Consider the following 9,498-nt stretch of genomic DNA (forward strand, 5'->3'; position numbering starts at 1 on the left):
TGAAGACAGACATTAAAACACAGAGTGAGCATTACTGTATGAGCTGTAAACTCTCAGCATTACAAACTGCTGAGTGAGGACACAGTGATCCTGGAGTCTACAGTTCACTCACAAACTAATATTCATATGAAACTCTACAGAGTTATTGCACATAAAAGTAAATCATTACACAAAGACACTTTATCGTACCACTCAACTGTGACTCAGACTCTGAAACACAGAAAACAAACAATTTTAAAACAAAAAATCTCCATACATCATTCTGTGGTTAGTTCACTGTCTGTAATAATAGTGGGAAGTCTCTCGTTAGCCTAAACCAGGGGTTGGCAACCCTAGGCAAGCGCGCCACAGTTGCCACACAAAGGGTTAACTGATTTCACGGCCATAGCTGGACTGGCCATCGGGCATACCGGGCATTTGCTCGGTGGCCCGATGATTTTTTTTTCTTTTTGTAACGGTATGAACAATGAGAGGTGGTGGATCGGCCAGATGCTGACCAGTGTGTAAAAATAACTCAGTTGTTTGGTGGTGGCTGTGGCGCAGCTGCCACAAGAGGCCAGCAGGTGGATGAGGGAAAGGTGAGGCAGGAGGAGCAGAGACCCGAGGCAGCCGCTGGTCCGACTGAGCTTCAGGTAAGAAGTTATGACCTGCAGTCTATCTGGGTCAGATATAAACCAAGTTTAGGTGGAGTTTATTTTCATTGTGCTGACTTTTTACAGTCAGTTACAATAACTCGTACTGCTACTAGCTAGCATGACGGAGTTTCTATACAGCTGTTCGGTTGCTATGATGTTACTGATAGTGAACTTTATTCATAAGGTTAGTTAGTAGAGTTTCCAACCGTCCCGTAAAAAGCTGAATCGTCTCGTATTCAGAGAAAATATTACACGTTTCATGTTGAGCTGAAAGGAACACAGTTTGTCCCGGACTTCAGCTAGAATGAAAAAAGACACAAAGCTGGAGTTATTCTGTCTTTACGCTGCAGCTGCCTCTTCTTTCATTCTCTCCCCCTCCCTCTCCTGTTTCTACTTCAATCATGAAACTGATCAATGATCAGCTGATTGGCTTTTCTCTCTTGTTTGTTTATCGCCCACTTTGTGCCAGAAACAGGAAACCAGCGGATGTCACGCTAAACAACAGCAGCACGTTTAAGCTTGATCAGCTGTTGTTAGAATTTATTTAATATTAATTTCTAGTATCAGCTGATGTTTGCTGGAGCCACAGCTGTAAAGCTGCTGGTCATGATGTCGGTTTGGATATGTGGTGAGAGGGAAACATGAAGATGAAACCAGGAGATGTCCTTACTGAATCATCAGAGCTGTGATGGAGAAACAGGTTTACCTTTTAGGTGACATGAATGAGTTGAAGTTATGAACTGTTTCTGAGAGACAAATAACACCAGGATCCTTTTCTAAGTAGCTGACAGCTGGTAACTGTGCAGGGGCGGGTCTAGCAAAGTTTTGCCAGGGGGGCAGGTAGGGCATTAACAGGGAGAGGGGGGCACAAAGACATACTTTTCTTTCTTCTCATTTAAAATGTCTCACTTTTAATAAATAATTATCTGAATCTTACAACCAAAGTTTTTATCCTACATAAAATGTATAGAAATCACACATATACCAACAAGACTGTAAATCACTGTCACCACAGCATCTGTTTTCATTCAAAGGCTTTATGGCTTTAGTCAAAATGCCCGGGCTGTTTTTTTGTCCCAGTCCAGCCCTGGACACGACACGCAGTGAGTTAATCTGAGAAGGTGCATTAAAAAATAAATGGCCGCTCCAGCGGTGCACATCACAGATCAGCTCGCATAGACACATTAGTTGTGCCGCTTCTTAATGACTATCTTAGCTAACAACCCCAACTACCAGATTCAACTTGTAATTGGCTAAAAATAACTTACCTACCGGTCAGAGGGACGTTGTTAGCTTTCCACATTCAGACACTTCAAAAGCTTCAGCAGCTGTTCGCTCAGCACAGCATCAGCACCACAGAGATACATGGATACATCCGTAGACTCGAGGCACAATGCATTTTGGGACTTTCAGGTGTTTGGACCAATGTTTTCTTTTCTGATCAAACCATAAAGCTTTAATGAGCAGCTGGATTTGTCTCACATTAACTGGCTGAGTTAATGCCAGTTAATGCAACATCGAAGCAGCTGGAATCCACAGCTGTGCGTGTTCATGGAGCTGCATGTTCACCTGCTGGACATCATTACCTGACAGGTTTAACTGTCTTCAGAACATTGCAGAGGCCTTATTTACAGTATTTGGTTCTACATGTCTGTGTGAGCAGGTTTTCTCTCACATGAGTCCTCAGGTCTGAATGCTGGACACTGGGAGACCTGTGTGTCTGAGTGGGAGACCAGAGATCACAGTAACATGTGTGTCTCTGTATTAACAAACATGCCATGTTGGCCCAGTTTATTTTTCTTATCACTGTTGTGAGGAGACCATAAATAGCATTTGGATTTTCTGTTGTTCAGTTCATTTGCTGTTATGGAGAAAAAGTCTTTTTTTGTTTCATAATAGCTGATAACTATTCGCTGACAGCTGCCAACATCTGTGAACAAATATAATTGTATAAAGTGGTTCTATCTAGTGTGTAACTGTTGATATAGAGCGTTATTACATTTATTGCTAATGCAGTCATATGGCACACTGACCTCTGAGGAAAGTTTAAATGGCACTCATCATCAGAAAGGTTGCCGACCCCTGTCCTAAAGCAATGGTCTGAGAAATGAAGCCAACCCCTGCAGTTCCCCTGGTGTCCAGTAGAGGCAGCAGTGAGTCGGACCCCATAGACTCTGTGGATAATTTCCTCATTCAAAACGCCCGTTTTCATAACTCACCTGTTTAAACTGCGTTAGGCATTAAAGTTTGCCTCATTAGGGCTGTGGCCTCTTTGGCTGACCGGTGGATGATGACACAGGTGACTGTAGCTGTCTGCTATCCCACATGGAAAAGATATTTATAAATCTTATAAAGTTTGTATCGGTCTTGTGTGAAACTTGAATGAAAAGCATACAAGAGTGAAAACAGATATAAGATCCCTTGAAAAATTATATAAATGAAACTTGTATGTTTTGGATACTTACTGGAACAATATATGAAAGTAATGAGAAAGTGGCCACTTTCATGAGTAAATCATATCAGCCTTATATGATTCACTATATGAAGTAGGCCACATCTGATGCAAGTCTTTTATAAGTTTTTACTATTTCTTTTCCATATGGGAGGCCTCAACTCAGCTAACTGCAGCCCTTGAACTGGACCTTAGGACTGTATTTAAGGTGTGAAACAGCTGTGTACTGCCTTTTGTTCCTGGAGAAGGTATTTAACTGAGAGCCATGCTGGGCTCAGGGAGACTCTGCTGACCGTCTGTCCCGCGGTCATGCAGGGACTTCATCAAGCTTGGTTGTCTGTTCTTTGTGTGTTTGATTAAAGAATGTTAGCTACCGCTCACCGCTCGTCTGCAGGCTTTATTTGAATGGAAAACTTCCACAACAGGCAAAAAAAAGCTTTTTGCTAAAAAAAAGATTTAGAGCAGAAGTTTTTTGCTCTGCATTTTAAAATGAAAACATATTGCATTTATTTACAATTAAAGACACACAGAGCAGGAAGTGTGTTACTGTTTTACATCCACAGACACACAAGAAAAGAAGCAGGCAACATGAGGTCAAGTTATGGCAATTTTATTTGTGCATTTCAGTACATGTATTTAGATTAGAGTTTTTAAAAAAACAAACAAACGTCCCAAGAAGAAGGATGGGGTGAAAGAAAGGTGGAGAGAGGAGGAAGAAACTATTGAGATGCTGCTGGGTCAGTTCTTTCTCAGCAGTCTGCTCCAGAATCCCCTCCTGTCCTCGGCTTGCTTTTCCTTTGCCTTCAGTTCTTTTAAGGTCTTCTTGAGCTGCTCCTCGGCATCTTTAAATGTTTCTTTCAGCTGCTGTTTGGCCAGTTTCCCTTTGTGTTTGAGGAGCTCTTTAGCTTCCTTTTTGTGCTTTCGTAGTTCTTTCAGTGCGTCTTTGCAGTCTTTCTTGGTCACCGCAGAGCCGCTCATTTCTTTCTTGAATGCCTTCACCTCAATTTTCTCTTCTGCAAGTTCTTCTTGCACTTTCATCAGTTCCTTCTTCATGTTTTCATTGTGACTCTTTGTATCTTCCATTTCTTTCTTTGCTTCCTGTATTTTCATTTTCTCTTCCTCCAACACTTTTTGAGCTTCCAACAATTCTTTCTTCATATTTTCAATCTCATTTTCTGCCTCGTGTTTACGTTTTTTCTCCTCTTCAAGTTGGTGCTTCATATGCAGTAATTCCTTTCTTAGTGTTTCAGCTTCAGCCGTTACATTTGCAGCTTCTTGAGTTGCCAACTGCTTTTTCCTTCTTTCCTCTTCAAAAGCTTCCTGCACCTCCTGTAATTCCTGCATCACATTTCCTGCCTCCTTCTTTGCAGTTTGATATTTCTTTTTGGCTTCTTGTGCTGTGCTTTTCTCTTCCTCCAATGCTTTTTGAGCTTCCAACAGTTCTTTCTTCATGTTTTCATTCTCCTTTTCTGCCTGTTGTTTTCCCATCTTCTCTCCTTTAAGTTTGAGACCCACATGCAGTAATTCCTGCAATACTACATCAGTTTCAAACTTTGAATTTTTAGCTTCTCCTCTTGATTTTTCTGCCTCTTCTTTTAATTTGATATTTTCAGCCTGTATCATTTGAAGTTCTTCTTGCAGGTTAATCAGTTGTACTGAATTGTGAGGTGAAGCACTCGCCGATCCTCTTCTCGTTCTCCCTCGATTCATTTTGGCCTTTTAAACAAAGGAACCAACGTTTTGTAGAGCAGTGAAGGGAAGTTTTTGGATGTTTCTTCGTCAACTGTCGTTTGTCCTGCACAGAGATGCTGCTGTAGATGTGTCTCTAGCTGTGTCTGGATACAATGAAACATGCTGGAACTAAGTGCTTGTGTTGCACAGTTCTACTGAACATTCCATTTCATGCATGCTCCGCCCACATGGCCAGGAATGTCAGGTGCTGCATCTCCAAATGCTGCTCCCGTTGCCTAGCAATAACAGCTGTTTACTTTTTGGGGTCTGGTTCATTATTTAATAAAGAAAACATGTCCAAGTACTGGGTGCTGAGGCTCAGCGCATATTCTAGCCTGCTGTGTGGGTGGGCAGCTAGAAATCACTGGTGGGCAACATGAGTGAGGAGAAAACTGGAGCAGCCAAGCAGGGAGCTGCAGGTTGCTGGTTTGAGTCTCTGTTCAGATGCTGGTGTCTCCTCTCTCTGAGATGTCTGCAAACAGTCCCAGATAAAACAATAAGGACAATAAACAAACACGTGACTAAAATAACAATTATGACTCTGATGTGTTTCATGTGTAGCAGGATGGCCTCTATACAGCAGTCGCTGCAAGCATCCACATCGCCACACTCACTTTTCTTTAAGCAGGCGTGCTGGGCTCCTCCTAAGGAAAGTTTGAAACTTCATTTCCTTCATGCGGGTGAACTTTTTACCAAATATTTTCATCAAAGCTTCTCCATCACTGACAGGGATTGTTTGGATCTTCACACTCATCTCCACCAACCCTAAAAAATGAGTCTCACTTTGCTCATATAATGCCAGGAGTGTCTCCATATTCCACAAAAGTCTATGCAAACATGTAACAGTATCCCATATTCATAGAAATATTATTGATATTATAACAAAAGCTGTCACCAACACAATTGTCCCAAGTGCTTTTTTTAAACAGGATTTTCAACCAGAGGATTTCCCTATAGCTTTTTTTTATAATATTTTGTACACAATAACAGAATAATTTCAGAAAAACACAAAATGACTGGTGTCAATATTATTTGCCCCACAAAAAAGATTGAATATAAAAAATACTGCAAATATTGCACAGTTGAACAAAAAAAGCACTACAGCTCAGTTGTTGCCGCCCTCCTTTGTCCTCCTGTTTCCCCTCCCTCTCCCCTCCAACGAGGAGTTTGATGGCGTGTGGGACAAAGGAGTTTTTAAGCCTGTTGGTTCTTGTCTTTGGGAGAAGCAACCTGTCGCTGAACAGGCTCCTCTGATTATTTACCACCGTGTGCAGAGGATGCCCAGCATTGTCCATAATGTCTAGCAGTTTCTTTAATGTCCTTTTCTCTGCCACTGTCACCAAAGTGTCCAGCTTCATGCCGACCACAGAGCCAGCCTTCCTGATTCGTTTCTCCAGCCTGGATGAGTCCTTCTGTGCTGTGCTGCTCCTGTGTCATGGTCCTGGGCCATGTTGGCCCAGTATTCTTGGTTCCTTGTATTTTCGCTCCTTATTTAGATCATGTTTTCTGAGGTGTCCTGTTGTGGTGTTCCCTAAGTGTTTTCCCTTTGTGACTCTTACCCCCTGTGTGCCCCTCTGTGTATTTATGAGCTCTCGTCTCTTTGTGTTTATTCCATGTTTCCCCCAGCCTGTTATGTCTGTGTTCTCCCCGTGCTCTCTCTCCTCCTGTCTGAACCTCTGTGTACTTCCTGTTTTACTTTGACAGTCTCTCGTCAGTATGCGTCACGTTGTGTTCACTCCTGCCCTGTCTCGTTATGTTTATCAGTGTCACCTGTGTTCCCCACCTGTGTGTAATCTCCCTGTGTTCTCTGAGTGTATTTAAGTTGTGTCTTCTGTTATGGTAGTTGCTGGTTCGTCTGTGTTGTTTCCCCTCGGTCTCCCTGTGTCTCTCCGTATGTATTTCCCCGGACCTCCCTGCATCTTCGTTTCTGGTTTGTCTTATTAGTTTACCCAGTTTAGGTTTCTAGTTTCATGTTTTGCCACCCTTGCTGTTTGTATTGACCCACTATTATAAATAAACACTCACCTGCACCAGAACTGCCGCCCTTTTTGGTCCTTACTACAAATCCACACGGCTTGCCCCGCAAACCGTGACATCCTGAGGAAGTACAGTCTGCTTTGGCCTTTTTTATACAGGTGCTGCATGTTGCATGACCAAACAGACAGAGACAGTGGGATTACACAGGACAAAGCTGAAGACAACTGACTGCAATGGACTGCTGCAAGGGGGGGAGACGAGACGACAGTGGAAGGAGGGGGAGGATCCTCTTCTGGGGCAAAGGGGGCCCTCGAGCCTCCAGCCTCTGGGCCTGCGGCTCGGTTCACTCTGGCACAGCTGGCTGCCGGCAGAGCCGGCGGGCACACCGGTGCAGCCCCCTCTAGCTTCTGCTCCGTGGCTACTGGGTGACCCCTCATCTGGGGCTCTCCTCAGCTCTTCCCATGAGGGTGGCACGGATGCCCCTCCGGTGGTCCTCCTTGGACTCTCGCACTCTGGGGCCTCTGGATGTCTGGGGCCTGGATCTCCTTCATGCCTGCTTCGTGCCCTGGGGGACGGGGCTATGGCTCTCTACACCCTCTAGCAGATCATTACATGGGGAAACCATTTGAATACAAGCGCGCTGATCCACACAGGTGTGCACACGGGTGTTCACCGTTCATAGACATAAACTACACCTTTATTGGTGCTATTTCCAATCACATTGTGCGCTGTTGGTCCTGCGTGCTACACAACAACATTCAATATTTAGTATTTACTGCTGTTTACACTTAGCTAGATTAACGTGATGGTCAGTGGCGGTCCTAGCCTTTTTTCTAAACTGAGCACCTGATGGCTTTGAACTTTTCTTGTCCATCTTGGTTTTAATTTTGCACTCCAGTATGAACACAAATCCCCCAACCCGAGGATCACCACAACATAACCTAACAGACCTACACCTTAGTTCACAGTTTCACTTTGTCTAACGTTTATTTCTGGGATTTCACACAACCCAGGGTTAGAAAAGCCTGGACGGTGTGAAACAGCTGTGCACTGCCTTTTGTTCCTGGAGAAGGTATTTAACTGAGAGCCATGCTGGGCTCAGGGAGACTCTGCTGACCGTCTGTCCCGCGGTCATGTAGGCTCTCCACAAGCTTGGTTGTCTGTTCTTTGTGTGTTTGATTAAAGAATGTTAGCTACCGCTCACCGCTCGTCTGCAGGCTTTATTTAAATGGAAAACTTCCACAACACTAGCCCCGAATGACATCACCACGTTGCGGAGCGTCATTTACCTGGCAGGAAACGTGGCGGCTCAAACGCTCAAAAGTTTGGTCATACTTTACGAGAACGGATGACAACAGGGCAACTTGCAATACTTACATTTGCTCACAAAACACACGATAACCTTAAATGAATGTCGTGTTTTTAATTCAATTCAATTCAATTTTATTTATATAGCGCCAAATCACAACAAAAGTCGCCTCAAGGCGCTTCATAGAATAGGATAGACGAATGTCACCGAGCAGTGACTCAGTTTGTGGTAAAAGCCTTGCACCCGTTTGCCACAGCAGATGATTTTCAGTAAGTGAATGTGTGTAATTGTAGGCAGGGACATTACTGGATATTCTTGTGTAATTGCTACAGAATAAATGGCCTCCATTTGTACAGCGCTTTTCTAGTCCCTAAGGACCCCAAAGCGCTTCACACGACATTCAGTCATCCACCCATTCACACACACATTCACACACTGGTGATGGCAGCTACATGTAGCCACAGCCACCCTGGGGCGCACTGACAGAGGCGAGGCTGCCGGACACTGGCGCCACCGGGCCCTCTGACCACCACCAGTAGGCAAACATGGGGTTAGTGTCTTGCCCAAGGATATTTGGCATGCAGCCAGGAGGCAGCCTGGGATCGAACCACGACCTTCTGATTAGTGGCTGACCTGCTCTGCCACCTGAGCTACAGCCAGCCCAGAATAATTTATGTTATACTTTGTTATTGCTACAGAAGAATATTTATTTTATTATTTTACATTTACATTTTGTTTTCCTGGGGACCCTGTGACACCCCACTGAAGAGCCGTAGGCTGGATCTCTTAAGATCTCACTGCTGGGTTTGTAAGGCCATGTTACTCCTAAATTTCTATCTTGTTCAAGGAGAAGATATAAAACAAAGTCCTAAGCTAATCGACCTTAGTGTTCTCCTTTTTTAAAAAGAATCGATAAAGAATCGAATTGTTAAACAGAATCGAAAATGGAATCGGAATCGTGAAAATCTTATCAATACCCATCCCTGGTCATAAGCCCCGCCCTCTGTTCAAAGATGGTCGCTCACAATGGACGTAGATGCTTCTTTCACTCCTCTTTCAAACCATCTGTCCTCCCTGTCCAAAATGTGAACATTGGCATCCTTGAAAGAGTGACCTTTGACCTTTAGATGCAGATGGACTGCTGAGTCTTGTCCTGTGGAGGTGGCTCTTCTATGTTGTGCCATGCGCTTGTGAAGTGGCTGTTTGGTCTCTCCAATGTAGAGGTCTGAGCATTCCTCGCTGCACTGTACAGCAAACACCACATTGTTAAGTCTGTGTTTTGGAGTTTTGTCTTTCGGGTGAACCAGTTTTTGTCTGAGTGTGTTGCTGGGTCTGAAATGCACCGGGATGTCGTGCTTGGAGAAAACTCTCCTGAGTTTCTCTGATACACCGGC

The sequence above is a fragment of the Simochromis diagramma genome, unplaced genomic scaffold (assembly GCF_900408965.1).
Source record: "Simochromis diagramma unplaced genomic scaffold, fSimDia1.1 OVJJ01000631.1, whole genome shotgun sequence".
Classification (NCBI taxonomy): Eukaryota; Metazoa; Chordata; class Actinopteri; order Cichliformes; family Cichlidae; genus Simochromis; species Simochromis diagramma.